The sequence below is a fragment of the Phyllobates terribilis genome, unplaced genomic scaffold (assembly GCF_046119375.1).
Source record: "Phyllobates terribilis strain yellow unplaced genomic scaffold, ASM4611937v1 Scaffold_65__1_contigs__length_7625178, whole genome shotgun sequence".
Lineage (NCBI taxonomy): Eukaryota > Metazoa > Chordata > Amphibia > Anura > Dendrobatidae > Phyllobates > Phyllobates terribilis.
The window spans coordinates 4314116-4332645 of record NW_027362825.1 but is presented as its reverse complement, the minus strand read 5'-3'; the positions used below and the strand labels follow the sequence as shown (position 1 = coordinate 4332645).

General features: G+C 39.9%; 5 non-coding genes across 5 annotated transcripts; all 5 read right to left on the bottom strand.

Moving 5' to 3' along the window:
• Positions 1–6329: 6329 nt before the first annotated feature.
• On the bottom strand, positions 6330–6402 carry TRNAR-CCU (transfer RNA arginine (anticodon CCU)). Its single transcript has one exon. It is a non-coding gene; the product is annotated as a tRNA-Arg (tRNA).
• A 572-nt stretch (positions 6403–6974) lies between these two features.
• Positions 6975–7058, bottom strand: TRNAL-CAG (transfer RNA leucine (anticodon CAG)). Its single transcript has one exon. It is a non-coding gene; the product is annotated as a tRNA-Leu (tRNA).
• A 2074-nt stretch (positions 7059–9132) lies between these two features.
• On the bottom strand, positions 9133–9205 carry TRNAF-GAA (transfer RNA phenylalanine (anticodon GAA)). The gene has a single exon. It is a non-coding gene; the product is annotated as a tRNA-Phe (tRNA).
• A 3179-nt stretch (positions 9206–12384) lies between these two features.
• Positions 12385–12457, bottom strand: TRNAR-CCU (transfer RNA arginine (anticodon CCU)). Its single transcript has one exon. It is a non-coding gene; the product is annotated as a tRNA-Arg (tRNA).
• A 5300-nt stretch (positions 12458–17757) lies between these two features.
• On the bottom strand, positions 17758–17840 carry TRNAL-CAG (transfer RNA leucine (anticodon CAG)). Its single transcript has one exon. It is a non-coding gene; the product is annotated as a tRNA-Leu (tRNA).
• Between the last annotated feature and the right edge of the window lie 690 nt (positions 17841–18530).

The following is an 18530-nucleotide window of genomic DNA, read 5'->3' as shown; positions in this document are numbered from 1 at the left end:
CTTAGACAGCTCAGCTATCCTGACTTCTGCTGGTTTGAGTAAATTAACTCTTTCTAAGCTAAGCAGCAGAAAGATGAGCATTACTTGTGATGAAAGGAAATATATCATGATTTATTTTATTTCAATATTCATTTTTAATTCCTTAGTGACGGAGCCAATTTTGAGCTTAGCGACCAAAGCCACATTTTTTAAAACTGACACGTGTCACTTTATGTGGTAACAACTCTGGAATGCTTAACATATCCCCGTGATTCTGAAAGTGTTTTTCCGTGACACATTGTACTTTATATTAACAGCAAATTGAGGTCAATATGTTTTTAGTTTTTCTTGTGAAAGTATCTAAAGTTTGCTGAAAATTTTTAAATGTTACCAATTTTTTTACTTTGACTGCTTTTATCCTAAAACCAACAAGTCAGACAACCAAACAAGTTAATAAATAACATTTCCTATTTGTCTACTTTATGTCAGCATCATTTCCCAAACCTCCTTTTATTTTGTTAAGATGTTAGAAAGGTTAAAATTTAGCAGCAAGATTTAATTTTCTTTTTAAGAAAATGTAAGAAAATTTCCAAGTTCTATTTTTTACAGACTTAGTCAGTTTTGAAGTGACTTTGAGGGGCCTATATTTTGGAAAAACACCACTGGATTCACCCTAAGAACTTGTTCACACAATGCATTCCCAAACAAAAATGACACCGCAGTAAAACTGATGTGCTTTTACAATATTTTTTACGTTTACAGCAAAAAATGCATTGGAAACGCATCATGTGAACACAGTCTTGAACTTTATTTTTATGCCATTCAAATTAGTAAAGAAATTAAAAAAATATTTTTTTCTTTGCTGCAATACATATTCCTTATAACACAAAATACTAATAAAAAAACTCCAACAAAACTAGACATCTACGTATCAGTAAAAAATTAAAATAGGCATTTTAGCCTTTCATTAGAAAGAGTCATATACATTTCTGGATTTTTTATCAGTTTAGTTTTGATTTGGAAATAACAATTAGTAATGAAATGTTGCAGTTGTCATATTGTCCACTTTGTAAACCATGATTGCCATTTTTAAAATTATGATATTAAGTGTCTTTATGATCTGTGAATTGTGGAGTCCTGGAAAAAATAAACGCAGAGGAAAATGTAAAAGCATTCTTTAAAAAAATACCTCTCCATATGCCGAACCCCGCGATCGAACCAATGACCTTTAGATCTTCAGTCTAACGCTCTCCCAACTGAGCTATTTCTGCTGGTGATGAGCTGTAAACTTCAACAGTGTAAACTGAGGTCTAAAAAAGTTTCAATAAAAGAAAATTATATTGTTATATCACCGGCAGTTCTAAAAATTAATTTTCCTAGTGGAAAAATAGAAAAATTCTAGCAGCATATTGACAATAATACAAGAGTGGAGAAGTCAGGGTAGAAATACCCACAATTTGTTACAAGACCTTTTTATTTTAAATAGAACAGACCAAATACTGCGCTTTACTGTACAGAGAAACGCCTTCAAGAGGACCCGTCCCAAGGTCAGAACTGAACAGTTTTTGCCCCTATTTTATTCCCATTGTTCCCCTGAGTTTACCACTTTTTGCTCTTTGAAATTCCCCATCCAGTACCTGAGATATGGGCATTTTTATTTAGCAATAATTTTTTTATGTCTTTTACCAAGGGGGCGTTGCTCGCAGGGTAATAATGCATAGCAGCCTAAAGACACGCCCACAGAGAATCCTGTGAGCCACACCCCTTTGGCAAAGAACAGAAAAATTTTCACTAACATAAAGATCCCAGATCTCTGGAATTGTATGACAGGCTCAAAAAAAAGGAATAATGAGGGGAGCAGCGGGAATAAAACAAGGGGCGAAAACTGGAAACTTTTGACCCGGTGATAGGTCATCTTTAATGGTTTTAAAAACAGCCATAAATCACAACTGCTAAATGATACACTGCACATGTACATGCTTTCTGGAAACAGGATGATCATCTAAGCGTACTGACACGAAGAATAATGCTGCCTTATCACTTTTACCACACGCAGAACGGCATAAAAAAAAACCTAAAAAACAATTCCTGAATTGTTTTTGGTTTTTGTTATGTTTACCTCCCAAAAAACGGAATAGAAAGCGATCAAAAAATGTCACGTACACAAAAATGGTACCAATAAAAATGTCAACTCGTCCCGCAAAAAACAAGCTGCCACATGACTCTGTTGGCCGAAATATGGAAAAATTATAGCTCTCAAAATATGGCGATGCAAAAACTAGATTTTGCAAAAAATAGTGTCTTTTAGTGTGTGACAGCTGTTAGTCATAAAAACCCGATATAAATCTGGTATCGCTGTTAGCACACCGACCCGAAGAATAAAGTAATCTCATCACTTATACCGCACAAGGAATGACGTAAAAAATAAATAAAACCAATTCTTCACCTGCTACTGATTTGTTTATTATATCTCCCAATATGCTCACCACACCCCAAGGGGTCTAGTTTCCAAAATGGTGTCACTTGTGGGGGGTTTCCACTGTTTAGGCACATCAGGGGCTCCCCAAATGCAGCATGGCGTCCGCTAATTATTCAAGCAAATTTTACATTCAAAAAGTCAAATGGCGCTCCTTCCCTTCCAAACCCTGCCGTGCGCCCAAACAGTGGTTTGCCTCCACATATGGGGTATCGGCGTGTTCAGGAGAAATTGCACAACAAACTTCATGGTGCAATTTATCCTATTACCCTTATGATAATGCAAAATTAGGGGATGAAAAACATTTTTGTGGTAAAAATGTGAAAATTTTATTTTTACAGCTCAATATTATAAACTTCTGTGAAGCACCTTGAGGTTCAAGGTGCTCACCACACATCTAGATAAGTTCCCTAAGGGGTCTAGTTTCCAAAATAGTCTCACTTGTGGGGGGTTTCCACTGTTTAGGCACATCAGGAGCTCTCCAAACGCAACATGGCGTCTGCTAATTATTCAAACAAATTTTACATTCAAAAAGTCTAATGGCGCTCCTTCCCTTCCGAACCCTGCCGTGCGCCCAAACAGTGGTTTTCCCTCACATATGGGGTATCAACGTGCTCATAAGAAATTGCACAAAAAAATTTGGGGTCCATTTTTTCCTGTTACCCCTGCAAAAATAAAAAAAAATGGGTCTAAAGTAACATTTTTGTGAAAAAAGTTAAATGTTAATTTTTTTCTTCCACATTCCAAAAATTCCTGTGAAGCACCTGAAGGGTTAATAAAGTTCTTGAATGTGGTTTTGAGCACCTTGAGGGGTGCAGGTTTTATAATGGTTCACTTTTGGGTATTTTCTGTCATAAAGACCTCTCAAAGTGACTTCAAATATGATGTGGTCCCTAAAAAAATGTTTTGTAAATTTTGTTGGAAAAATGAGAAATTGCTGGTCAACTTTTAACCCTTATAGCTTCCCAATAACAAAAACTTTTGGTTCCAAAATTGTGCTGCTGTAAAGTAGACATGTGGGAAATGTTATTTATTAACTATTTTGTGTGACATATCTCTCTGATTTAAGGGCATGAAAATTCAAAGTTTGAAAATTGCAAAATTTTCAAAATTTTTGCCAAATTTCTGATTTTTTCACAAATAAACGCAAGTGATATCAAAGAAATTTTACCACTATCATGAAGTACAATATGTCACGAAAAAACAGTCTCAGAATCAGGGGAATCCATTGAAGCGTTTCAGAGTAATTACTTCATAAAGTGACAGTGGTCAGAATTGAAAAAATTGGCCCGGTCACGAAGGCAAAAACAGGCTCTGGCGCGAAGTGGTTAATTATTGTATTATCTTTAACTGTTGCTTATAACTGTTGTATATGAACCTCTGAATTGTAAAGTGCTCTGGAATATGTTGGCGTTATATAAAGAAAGAATATTATTATTACATCATGTTACTCTAAGATAAAAAAAAAACTGCTGACTGATTCACTTTAAATTCTATAAAACCAACAAACAAGAAGCAGCCAGCTATGATACAGAATTCGCTGATGTCTTCATCCCTCAACAGATTTTTTTACAGTTTTGAAATCTGACACTCTGCCCAATCCCAGTATACCACTAGCAACCATTTCAGTGCGCCAAAAGCCAGCGATGGTCAATACCTAATTGACCTATTACAGTATGTACAGGTGCTTCTCACAAAATTAGAATATCATCAAAAAGTTAATTTATTTCAGTTCTTTACTACAAAAAGTGAAACTCGTATATTATATAGAGTCATTGCAAACAGAGTGATCTATTTCAAGTGTTTATTTCTGTTAATGTTGATGATTATGGCTTACAGCCAATGAAAACACAAAAGTCATTATCTCAGCAAATGAGAATAATTAACAAATAATACCAGCAAAGGCTTCCTAGGTGTTTAAAAAAAAGTCCCTTAGTCTATTTCAGTAGGCTCCACAATCATGGAGCAGATTGCTGACTTGACAGATGTCCAGAAGGTAGTCATTGACACACCCCACAAGGAGGGTAAGCCGCAAAAGGTCATTGCTAAAGAAGCTGGCTGTTCACAGAGGGCTGTATTCAAGCATATTAATGGAAAGTTGAGTGTAAGGAAAAAGTGTGGTAGAAAAAGGTGCACAAACAACCGGGATAACCGCAGCCTTGAAATGATTGTTTAGAAAAGACCATTCAAAAATTTGGGGGAGGTTCACAAGGAGTGGACTGCTGCTGTAGTCATTGCTTCAAGAGCCACCACACACAAACGTATCCAGGACATGGGCTACAGGTGCCACATTCCTTGTGTCAAGCCACTCATGACCAATAGACAACGCCAGAAGCGTCTTACCTGGGCCAAGGAGAAAAAGACCTGGACTGTTGCTCAGTGGTCCAGCTTCACTGTCCACTGTCTCTGAAGAGAGGCAGCAGTGTAAGTGCAGGCCCCGCCCACCGCACTTGATGCTCATTTGCATAACAATTAAACAGTACATTTCTCTAAAATGTAAACCTAGATTTTCAAAATAATGGTATTTCTGTGATCAGCATTACAGGGACTTTATAAAAATGTCATTAGTTTGGGGTGTAAAACCTGATGAGAGGTTCCCTTTAAGAGCAATATTCCAGATTTCAGTGTAATTATTTGCAGGGATCCAGGTAACATTAAGATGCTGTATGGCAATAAACTGCTTTTGCTATTCCTTCCAGTGATTTTCCGATGTGTAAATTTATGACAAGCAAAATGTCAGCACTAATGGGGCCAATGTCTCACTCACGTGTCTTACTCTGGGTGCGAATGGAAACAGGATGAAATCTTCACCCATCAGAATTCTTTCTTTTGTTGCAAAGGGGAAGATTGAGGCCTGAATTGGAATCTGTGATGAAACCAGTAAACTAGATTATTTTGGCTGGAATCATTTTGGATTTTTCCCAGTTCTGGAGAAGATCCATAGTAATCTGCAGATGGGAAAGCAAAGATAATCTATCTGATCTGCTGATGGGCTGCAGCGTTCACTTGACAAGCAAAGTAACCAGATCCCCAGGTAACACGGCGCTTGGAGAGAAGAAGTTGGGCTTGTTTGGGATTTACAGTTTTTACTTCTTTTATTCTGTACACCGAGAGCATTGAAAAGGGATTTTCCAGTAGTGGACAAACCCTTTGAGGGTATGTTCACACATTGCGTTTTTTGCTGCCTTTTTATTCTGCAGCAAAACCTGATCTCTTGCCAGGAGGTTTGTTCGGGATTTTCTTGCTTTTTTGCTTTTTTTTTGGTGCGTTTTTTAACTGTCCTTTTGTCTCTTTTATGCATGTACATAAAGTTCAGTGAAAAAAAGTCTCATTCTGGTTTTGACACAAAAAATGCTGAAAAAACACTGAAAACCCTGACACCTGCGTTTTTGGTGCGTTTTTTCAGCATTTTTTTCATCACCCATTATTTCCAATGGGTGAAAAATTGCTGAAAAAAACACTGAAAGAAGTGACATGCTATATTTTGCAAAAAACCCAACCAAGGCACAAAATCCTGATAAAAAAAACATGATATGAGCATGAGATTTCTGGAATCTCATAGACTTTGCTGGTACTGTAAAACGCAACTGAAAATTTGCATAAAGAAATGCATCAAAAAACGTTGAAAAAAACATGATGTGTGAACATAGCTCCAAACCGCTGGACCTTCCCGCCATACATTTTCTACCAAGATATTAACTCTTTGTAGAAGAGTCGATAATACAATCAGCAATACCTGAATTTATAGTAGATAAAGGACAATCACTGGTAAAATTCAAGAAAGTTGCTCTTAGTGCAAACATTACCCTTAACATAATGGAGACAATAAAGAAATGTAGGAAGAAAAAAAATGTTGGAGAAAAAGCTTATGAAGCACCCCAGATAGGACTCAAACCCACAATCCCTGGCTTAGGAGGCCAGTGCCTTATCCATTAGGCCACTGGGGCTTAGTGGGGGCTGATTGCTCACATTACCTGGACTTTTTTCACATTTCATAAATCAGTGGAAATGTTTTTTAGCTGATATTCCTTTATTCTTTTAATACCACACCAGGATTGGTTTATTTTGTTTGCAGTAATGTAGTAAAGCTCTGTATATCTATATTCCCGTATATACAGGTTTTAGTGCTCACATAACTGCGCTGTAAAGTAAGGAATGTGATCAGACAGGTCATCACTGATTGTCGATACGATATGGGGTCAGATCACAGTATGATATAGGATTAGGCTTCATCATATCCTCATTACGATATACCATATCAATGGCAGGGATTGGGTTAAAGGTGTTGTCTCACAAATAAATGTTTGTTTAATTCTCGATTCCTTAGATGTCCCTTTAAGAAATCATTGTAGGCTGAAATTAGTTAAAAGAAGCTTAGGGAGAAGAGCTGAAGGTCCGTGGCTCAATGCTGCGTTACCATATAAATTCTATATAAGATTTCAGTGTTATTATGTGTTCTAACATGTACTAATCAATTACAGGAGAGAAGCTGTACAATGTCAGGAAGGAAAAGAACTGATGTCAGAAGTGGGATTCGAACCCACGCCTCCAGAGGAGACAGCGACCTGAACGCAGCGACCTTAGACCGCTCGGCCATCCTGACTGCTGCTGAATGCTATGAATTAACTGTTTCCAAACCAGTCAGCTACAAGCTGATTAGTGTTTATCATGAATGGAAATGTAGCATAATTTATTTTTATTATTGATCTTTAACCCCTTAGTGACAGAGCCACTTTTGAGATTAACGACCAAGCTAATTTTTTTCAATCTGACAAGTGTCACTCTTTGTGTTAATAATTCTGGAACGCTACAACATATCTTAATAATTTTGAAAGCGTTTATTTGTGACATATTGTCCTTTATGTTAGCGGTAAATTTAAGTCAATATGTTTTTAGCTTTTTTTGTGAAAATATCTAAAGTTTGCTGAAAAGTTTGAGAAATTTGTCATTTTCAAACTTTGAATGCTTATATCCTTAACCCCTTTACAGCCTGGGGCATAATAGTATGCACCAGACTGTCACCCCCCGTTCAGCGCTGGCTCCGGTGGTGAGCCCACACTGAACCAGGCACATGTCAGCTGATTTTTACAGCTGACATGTGCCCGCAACAGCCGCAGGTGGAATCGCGATCCACCACAGCTGTTAACATGTTAAATGCCACTGTCAAACTCTGACAGTGGCATTTAACAGCGCCGCGCTGGAAGTGCGTTACTTACCCTGCCCATCGGTGACTCCTTCACGTGATCGCAGGTCACTGATGGGTGGGCATGACAACCCTGGGTCTGCAGCAGACCCCAGAGGTTGTCATGTACTGATCGCTATGAGCTCCACCTAGTGGTTGGTGCTCATAAGCACAGGAGCATTTCTGCTACATAGAGGTGATCTGTTCATCACCTCTATGTAGCAGAGACGATCGGACAGTTGCTGCTTCTAGTATCCTATGGAGACTATAGAAGCATGCAAAAAGTAAAAAAAAATGTTTTTAAAAATATTAAAAGAATAAAAAATATATAAAAGTTTAAATCACCCCCCTTTCACGCCATTCAAAATAAAATAATAATAAAAAACCACATACACATATTTGGTATCGCTGCGTCCAGAATCACCCGATCTATCAATATAAAAAAAGAATTAATCCGATCGGTAAACGGCGTAACGAGAAAAAAATTCTTGAAGATTGAAGATGAAACGGGGCTGGGTCTTTCAGCATGACAATGATCCCAAGCACACCGCCAAGTTAATGAAGTGGCTTTGTAAGAAGCATTTCAAGGTCCTGGAGTGGTCTAGCTAGTCTCCAGATCTAAACCCTATAGAAAACCTTTGGGGGGAGTTGAAAGTCCATGTTGCCCAGCGACAGCCCCAAAACATCACTGTTCTAGAGGAGATCTGCATGGAAGAATGGGCCAACATACCAGCAACAGTGTGTGCCAACCTTGTGAAGACTTACAGAAAATTTTGACCTCTGTCATTGTAAACAAAGGATATATAACAAAGTATTGAGAAGAACTTTTGTAATTGACCAAATACTTATTTTCCACCAAAATGTGAAAAAAAAATTCTTTCCAAATCAGACAATGTGATTTTCAGGATTTGATTTCCCATTTTGTCTCTCATAGTTGAGGTCTACCTATGATGGCAATTACAGGCCTCTCTCATCTTTTTAAGTGGGAGAACTTGCACAATTGGTGGCTGACTAAATACTTTTTTCCCCACTGTATATGTCTACTTTATGTCAGCATCATTTCCCAAACCTCCTTTTATTTCGTTTGGATGTTAGAAAAGTTAAAATTTAGCAGCAAGATTTAATTTTTTTTTTAAGAAAATTTAAGAAAATTTCCAAGTCCTATTTTTTACAGACCTAGTCAGTTTTGAAGTGACTTTGAGGGTCCTATATTTTGGAAAAACACCACTGGATTCACCCTAAGAACTTGTTCACCCAATACATTCCCAAACAAAAATGACAATGCAGTAAACTGATGCGTTTTTACTATATTTTTTAATTTTGCAAAAAAAAAAATGCATTGGGAACGCATCATGTGAACACAGTCTTGAACTTTATTTTTATGCTATTCAAATTAGTAAAGAAATTAAAAAATGTTTTTTTCATTGCTTCAAAATTTATTTATTTATATGCAGAAGAATATGTAAAAATATTCTTCAAAAGATGTTTTTCCTCTTGCCGAAACCCGGGATCGAACCAGGGACCTTTAGATCTTCAGTCTAACACTCTCCCAACTGAGCTATTTCGGCTGGTGATGAGCTGTAAACTTCAACAGTGTAAACCGAGGTCTAGAAAAGTTTCAATAAAAGAAAATTATATTTTTATATCACCGGCAGTTCTAAGGCTGTGTGCCCACGATGCGTTTTTTAAGCATTTCCGCAGCGGGAAAAACGCTGCAGAAATGCTTAACAAACGCTTGGTAGAAGGTCTGCCATGTTCCCCAATGATAATCCGCATGTGCTGTGCACATGCTGCAGAAATTTCCACTGCGGATTATCACTACCAATTATTTTGCGGAAGCGCTGCGTTTTCGCCGCCATTGACTTGCATTAGATTGCATGGATTACGCATCACTGTATATGTAGATGCGCATTCCATGCTTTCTAATGTGCGGATGGAACCCGGGTGTAGAGGAGAGGAGACTCTCCTCCGGACCTGGGTACCATAGAAAACTGTAAAAAAAAAGAATAAAATAAAAAATAAATATATACTTACCTTCTGGCGGCCCGCGCTGCGCTCCTCCTCGCATGCTGGCAGTTCGCGATGGACTGAAGGACCTGTGCTGACGTCATAGTCATGTGACGGGTCACGCGACGCTGAAGTCGGCAGGTCCTTTAGTCTACCGCTGCCGGCAAGGGAGAACGGAGGGAAGCAAGACACCGGGGGCCATTAGAGGGTAAGTATATATATATTTTTTTTATTTTTTACCATTCTTTCGGTCACAGTATATAAATCCAAGCCGTTTGCATGGATTTATATAGTGTGACCAAGTTGTCAAGCACTTTCCAAGTGATGCTAAAATTGCTTGGAAAGTACTTTACACCCGCGCGCGGAAATGCAAGTGAAGAACGCTTCACATCCGCATGTCCCTGGCAGGAAAACGCATGTACAATCCGCATGTACAATCCGCATGTACAATCCACATGTACAATCCGCATGTACAATCCGCATGCGTTTTTTTCTGCCAGGGAGATGCAGAAACGGTCAGGAAAAATCCTGAGCATTTCTGCATTGTGGGCACATAGCCTTAACATTAATTTTCCTAGTGGAAATATAGAAAGTTCTATCAGCATATTGACAGTAATACAAGACTGGAGAAGTCAGGGTAGAAATAACCACAATTTGTTATAAGACCTTTTTATTGTATTTAGAACAGACCAAATACTGCACTTAACTGGACAGAGAAACACCTTCACGAGGACCCGTCCCAAGGTCAGAACTGAGCAGTTTTTGCCCCTATTTGATTCCCACTGTTCCCCTGAGTTTACCACTTTTTGCTCTTTGAAATTCACCATCCAGTTCCTGAGATATGGGCATTTTTATTTAGTGATAATTTTTTATGTCTTTTATCAAGGGGGCGTTGCTCGCAGGGTAATAATGCAGAGCAGCCTAAAGACACGCCCACAGAGAATCCTGTGAGCCACACCCCTTTGCCAAAGAACAGAAAAATTTGTACTAAACGTAAAGATCCCAGATCTCTGGAATTGTATGACAGATTAAAATAAAGGAATAATGAGAGGAGCAGCAGGAATAAATCAAGGGGCAAAAACTGAAAACTTTTGACCCGGTGATAGGTCATCTTTAATGGTTTTAAAAACAGCCATAAATCACAACTGCTAAATGATACACTGCACATGTACATGCTTTCTGGAAACAGGGTGATCATCTAGGCTGGAGCACATGATTTTTACATCATTTAGACGCCAATGTCCTCCCTTCCACAGAGGAAACCATTAGCGCTCAATTCAGGAAGGGGCTGGAACTTGGCTTGCGGCTAATTTTAAATGGAATCTGTCACCAGGTATTTGGTGTTATCTGAGAGCAGCATAATGTAGGGACAGAGATCCTGATTCAACAACGTTTCACTTGCTGGGCTGCTTGCTGTAGTTTTGATAAAATCCCTGTTTTATCTGCTGCAGATTTAGCAGTGCTCTGAATGCTGAGCTTTGTATAACTCTGCCCACACCACTGATTGACAGCTTTTGTGTACACTGCATAGGCAGAAAGCTGCCCATCAGCAGTTTGGGTGTGGTTATACAGAGCAGGAGAACTACATGTGGTATTATGATAATCTGCTGATAAAACCCTGATTTTATTGAAATTGCAAAAGCTGCACAGTAAGTGATACATTGCTGGAATCAGGGGTTCTTACCCTATATCATTGTAGATTTTAAGCTCTTACGAGCTGGGTCGTCAGTTTTTTTGCCTTAATTATTGTATTATCTCTAACTGTTACTTATGACTGTTGTATATGAACCTCTGAATTGTAAGGACCGATCCAGATTCACTGTCCTTTCCGGCGGAGGTTTTATCTTTCATGATTGGGCTGAGTTACTGCAATCAAATTGACATTACTCCTAAGAATAATATACTACTTACACTCCCGCTGCCAGTCTTGTTACAGTGATTGGCAGGTCACTATTTATTCAGTAACCTGCCTCTTCCTCCCGAGATCCAGTGCCATCATTCCCCATGGTAGAGAATAGGGAAGAGCAGCAGCAGTGTAAGTGCAGGCCCTGCCCACTGCACTTGCGGCTCATTTGCATAACAATGAAACAGTGCATTTCTCTAAAATGTAAACCCAGATTTTCAAAATAATAGCATGGCTATAATCAGTATTACAGGGGCTTTATATAGGGGGCTTTATCAGAATTCTTTCTTTTGTTGCAAAGGGGAAAATTGAGGCCTGAATTGGAAATCTGTGATGAAATCAAAAAACTAGATTATTTTGTCTGTAATCATTTTGGATTTTTCCCAGTTCTGGAGACGATCCATAGTAATCTGCAGATGGGAAAGCAAAGATAATCTACCTGATCTGCTGATGGGCTGCAGCGTTCACTTGACAAGCAAAGTAACCAGATCCCCAGGTAACACGGCGCTCGGAGAGAAGAAGTTGTGCTTGTTTGGGATTTACATCTTCTTCTTCTTTTATTCTGTATACTGGGAGCATTGAAAGGGATTTTCCAGTAGCGGATGACAACTATAAAACCGCTGGACCTTCTCGCCTTACATTTTCTACCACGATATTAACTCTTTGTAGAAGAGTCGATAATACAATCAGCAATACCTGAATATATAGTAGATAAAGGACAATCACTGGAAAAATTCAAGAAAGTTACTTTTATTTAATACAAACATTACCCATAACGTAATGGAGACCATAAAGAAATGTGGGAAGGAAAAAATGTTGGAGAGAAAGTTTATGAAGCACCCCAGATGGGACTTGAACCCACAAAACCTGGCTTAGGAGGCCAGTGCCTTATCCATTAGGCCACTGGGGCTTAGTGGGCCTGACTGCTCACATTACCTGGACTTTTTTCTATTTCATAAATCAGTGAAAATATTTAAAAGCAGAAACCCGGCCGGCTGCTGCTTCTAAGAAGGCGAGATTGAATTCTCTGAAAAAAGTAGATGGAAAAGGGAAGGAAATGATAATAAATTCCATCACATTTGGGGCAAATGCTCTCATTAAAACGAATATCGTGAAAAAAACATGAAGGAAAAGTATTTGAAACAAAAACTACATTGTGACTCTGAAACACTGCAGCATTTCAGAGAAAAACCTAATATAAGGGCTCTTGCACACAAATGATTTTCTTGGACGAGTTCTATCTGTGGTTTTCACTGATTGCTCTCGTGCGTATGATATTCTATGGGGCTGTGCACATGTTCAATTTTTTCCCCAGACTGAGTAGTCCACTGAAAAAATCTGAGATATGTCCAATTTTCATTCGAGTACAGGTCCATGAAAAAAATCAGATCGCACTCAGATGACATCTGAGTGTGCTTCAATTTTCAGGGACTGAGAGAGTGGAGAAAATGATCAAAGTCTGAATCAGAATAATAGGACTGTTTTTCTCAGATGTAGAATGGTCCTGTGACCCTACCCTAAAAGTCAGCCGGGGACCAGGATTCATGAGTGACTAGTGGAAAAGGTTGGTCCCTGCAGCTCCTCCCGCCCGCTCCTCTGGAATGATATGTCTCTCTCAGCGTGTGTATATAGGGAGAGACCTGTCAGTCATTGTCAGTGGATGAGGGGAAGCGACCAGGAACCGAGCTGCAAAGGAGACTGGTAGGAAAGGTCATTCAGGTTCCCTTTAGACTACATTACTCACAAATACATTATACTTATGAATTGTTAGGTACTTAGCACACAAATTGGCCAATTCATGTGCGCTCACTAGATATGAAAAGGTGATCTATCTTTGAGGTGCTGTCACTAACTTAGACCTCAGGTAGGAGAGCAATACGACACTTAATAATCACAAGCAGTAGTGTAGCTACCACGGGGGCAGGGTGGGACGGTTGCCCCGGGCCCCACACTCTGAGGGGGCCCACCCGGAGCTACACTATTGTAACTGTAGTGGCGTGAGCAGCACGCCGCTACAGTTACACTCTGGACAGAGCAAGGAGACTCGGTGTCCCTGCATTGCCTGGCGGCCGCTATGGGGCCCTTGAGCAGGAGGAGGGCCCCCGGTGCCAGCATCGGGCCCCCCCACCATTCACCGCAACCGCGAGCTCCCTCTCCCATTAGTTCCCATAGCTTCCTCTGTGTCTGACGTCACTGATGTCATCACTTGGCACCCGGCCCCCTGAGCTGAAGATGTGTGGGGGCCGGGTGCTCAGAGCAGCGGGGGAACTAGGAGGAGAAAGAGGTGAGTATTGTGCTTATTTTTTTTTTCTTATGGGGGGGATAATGCTACAGACAGCCTAAGGGGGTGGGGGATTATGCTACAGACTGCCTATGGGAGGTGGGGTGGGATTATGCTACAGACTGCCTATGGGGGGCTGGGAGGATTATGCTACAGACTGCCTATGGGGGGTGGGGTTATTATGCTACAGACTGCCTATGGGGGGGATTATCCTACAGACTCTGCCTATGGGGAGTGCATTATACAGTGGTGGGCAAAAATATTGGCACCCCTGCAATTCTGTCAGATAATACTCAGTTTCTTCCTGAAAATGATTGCAATCCCAAATTCTTTGGTATCATTATCTTCATTTAATTTGCTTGCAAGGAAAAAAACACAAAAGAGAATGAAGCAAAAATCAAATCATTGATGATTTCACACAAAACTCCAAAAATGGGCCAGACAAAAGTATTGGCACCCTCAGCCTAATACTTGGTTGCACAACCTTTAGCCAAAATAACTGCGAACAACCGCTTCCGGTAACCATCAATGAGTTTCTTACAATGCTCTGCTGGAATTGTAGACCATTCTTCTTTGGCAAACTGCTCCAGGTCCCTGATATTTGAAGGGTGCCTTCTCCAAACTGCCATTTTGAGATCTCTCCACAGGTGTTCTATGGGATTCAGGTCTGGACTCATTGCTGGCCACCTTAGAAGTCTCCAGTGCTTTCTCTCAAACCATTTTATAGTGCTTTTGGAAGTGTGTTTTGGGGCATTATCCTGCTGGAAGACCCATGACCTCTGAGGGAGACCCAGCTTTCTCACACTGGGCCCTACATTATGCTGCAAAATTTGTTGGTGGTCTTCAGACTTCATAATGCCATGCACACGGTCAAGCAGTCCGGTGCCAGAGGCAGCAAAGCAACCCCAAAACATCAGGGAACATCCGCCATGTTTGACTGTAGGGACCGTGTTCTTTTCTTTGAATGCCTCTTTTTTTTTCCTGTACACTCTATGTTGATGCTTTTTCCCAAAAAGCTCGACTTTTGTCTCATCTGACCAGAGAACATTCTTCCAAAACATTTTAGTTTTCTCAGGTAAGTTTTGGCAAACTCCAGCCTGGCTTTTTTATGTCTCGGGGTAAGAAGTGGGGTCTTCCTGGGTATCCTACCATACAGTCCCTTTTCATTCAGACGCCGACGGATAGTACTGGTTGACACTGTTGTACCCTCGGACTGCAGGGCAGCTTGAACTTGTTGGGATGTTAGTCGAGGTTCTTTATCCACCATCCGCACAATCTTGCGTTGAAATCTCTCGGCAATTTTTCTTTTCCATCCACATCTAGGGAGGTTAGCCACAGTGCCATGGGCTTTAAACTTCTTGATGACACTGCGCATGGAAGACACAGGAACATTCAGGTCTTTGGAGATGGAATTGTAGCCTTGAGATTGCTCATGCTTTCTCACAATTTGGTTTCTCAAGTCTTCAGACAGTTCTTTGGTTTTCTTTCTTTTCTCCATGCTCAATGTGGTACACACAAGGACACAGGACAGAGGTTGAGTCAACTTTAATCCATGTTAACTGTCTGCAAGTGTGATTTAGTTAATGCCAACACCTGTTAGGTGCCACAGGTAAGTTACAGGTGCTATTAATTACACAAATTAGAGAAGCATCACATGATTTTTCAAACAGTGCCAATACTTTTGTCCACCCCCTTTTTTAGGTTTGGTGTGGAATTATATCCAATTTGGCTTTAGGACAATTCTCTTTGCGTTTTTTCATTGAAGACAAATTAAATGAAGATAATAATACCAAAGAATTTGTGATTGCAATCATTTTCAGAAAGAAACTGAGTATTATCTGACAGAATTGCAGGGGTGCCAATACTTTTGGCCACCACTGTACTATATTGAGGACTATCTGGCGCATTATACTATATGTAGGCTATTTGTACAGTGTGGGGATTACAGTTAGGGTCATACCGTGTGGGAGATTATGTGGGGTCTTTGCACAGTGTAGGGGCCATCATATGTGTGGGAGATAATGTGGGGTCATTTGTATAGTGTAGGGGCCATCATAAAATGTGGGAGATAATGTGGGGTATTTGTGCAGTGTGAGGGCCATCATACAGTGTGGGAGATAATGTGGTATCTTTGCACATTATGGGGGCCATCATACAGTGTGGGAGATAATGTGCGGTCTTTTCACAGTGTGGGGGCCATCATACAGTGTGGGAGATAATGTGGGGTCTTTGCACAGTGTGGGGTCCATCATACAGTGTTGGAGACATCAGTTTGGAGGCTACTAAGGGGTCAGTATACTGTGTGTTGGGTACTATACAGTGAGGGGGCATTATACTATGTATAGGAGAGCATCATACTGTGTATAGGGAGCTGTATATAGGGGGAGACTCAGTACATTATTAAATGTTAAGTGGGCACTTATCGTTATAGGGTAACTCAGGTTATTGTGACTGTCAGAGGGGCACACAGAGGGCATTATTACTTTCTAAGGGGCAAAATTTGGTCACTGTTTTCTAGGACACTTGCACATGGCATTACTATATTCTAGAGGGTTGTTTTACTATCTTGAGAGCACACAGAAGGTGCAGTAATATGGACACGTACAGCAACAGAGGCTCAGTATTGGGGTATCAGCAGGAAGAGGTGTTTGTGCAGGTTGGGACTAGATGGGGACGGGGCCTGAAATGTAAGGAATCAAATGTGTCTTTGTTGTGATATCTGCAGACCTGAGAGTCTGAGTCCTGGATGGAGAAGTCGTTGTGTCAGTCTGGGCCAGATGGAAAAGACGGGAAAAGTGAACAATTTAATCAGAAAGAACGTCAGCTGTAAGTTACTACATATAACAGTGCTGTGATCTCTTATATATTCTGCAGGACTGGAATCTAGCAATATGTCACCATATGGCAGTAATAGCAGTGCTGGTCTTTGTATAGAGAATATTTTCAGTAACAGCGCTGTCATCTGCTGAGGTTCTCCTACATCCACTATCTGGGTGCACCACTATTTTTGTAATCAGGGTTACCTGGTTAGGGGCCCACTCAGAAGTTTCGCCCACACTGAACCAAAGCCCTAGATACGCCTCTGCTCACAAGCTATAAAAATGTTGTTATTCGTTTACAAGTCTGTAACCTACATGTGGTATAGATATCTGGGCTCAGACTGGCCCACCGGTCAACAAGGAATCCTCGGGTGGGCCCCCAGTGTGCCCCTGAGCCTTGGGCATAACGATAGTAATTGTGTCCTACGTCACCACTGCCACCCTTTTGTATTTTACAGTTGTTCCTCCACTATAACGAGGAAAAGGCCAAAAAGATATTTGCATATAGCTGTTGTGTGACCCCTAGAGTCAGTTCCACCTGTGTACACCAAAGATCCTAGTCTGACCATACTGATCTCTAGTGGCCAATGTGACAACTGCAATTTTTCATTACAAATTGTTTTGTTTTTTTAGCTGATGTTCCTTTATTCTTTTAATACCACACAGGGATTGGTTTATTTTGTTTGCAGTAATGTAGTAAAGCTCTGTATATCTATATTCCCGTATATACAGGTGTTAGTGCTCACATAACTGCTCTGTAAAGTAAGGAATGTGATCAGACAGGTCGTCACTGATTGTCAACACGATATGGGGTCGGATCACAGAATAGATAGGATTAGGCTTCATCATATTCTCATTACGATATACAACGGCAGGGAAAGGGTTAAAGGTGTTGTCACACAAATAAACATTTATTCAATTCTTGATTCCTTAGATGTCCCTTTAAGAAATCATTGTAGGCTGAAATTAGTTAAAACAGCTGAAGTCTGTGGCTCAATGCTGCATTACCATATAAATTCTATATAAGATTTCAGTTTTATTATGTGTTCTAACATGTACTAATCAATAACAGGAGAGAAGCTGTACAATGTCAGGAAGGAAAAGAGCTGATATCAGAAGTGGGATTCGAACCCACGCCTCCAGAGGAGACTGCGACCTGAACGCAGCGCCTTAGACTGCTCGGCCATCTTGACTACTGCTGGTTTAAGTAAATTAACACTTTCTAAGCTAAGCAGTAGAAAGATGAGCATTACTTGTGATGAAAGGAAATATATCATGATTTATTTTATTTCAATATGCATTTCTAATTCCTTAGTGACGGAGCCAATTTTGAGCTTAACGACCAAAGCCACATTTTTAAAAACTGACACGTGTCACTTTATGTGATAATAACACTGTAATGCTTAACATATCCCCGTGATTCTGAAAGTGTTTTTTCGTGACACATTGTACTTTATATTAACGGCAAATTGAGGTCAATATGTTTTTAGTTTTTCTTGTGAAAATATCTAAAGTTTGCTGAAAATTTTTAAATGTTACCAATTTTTTAACTTTAACTGCTTATATCCTAAAACCAACTAGTCAGACAACCAAACAAGTTAATAAATAACATTTCCTATTTGTCTACTTTATGTCAGCATCATTTCCCAAACCTCCTTTTATTTCGTTTGGATGTTAGAAAGGTTAAAATTTAGCAGCAAGATTTAATTTTCTTTTTTAAGAAAATTTAAGAAAATTTCCAAGTTCTATTTTTCACAGACCTAGTCAGTGTTGAAGTGACTTTGAGGGGCCTATATTTTGGAAAAACACCACTGGATTCACCCTAAGAACTTGTTCACACAATGCATTCCCAAACAAAATTGACACCGCAGTAAAACTGATGT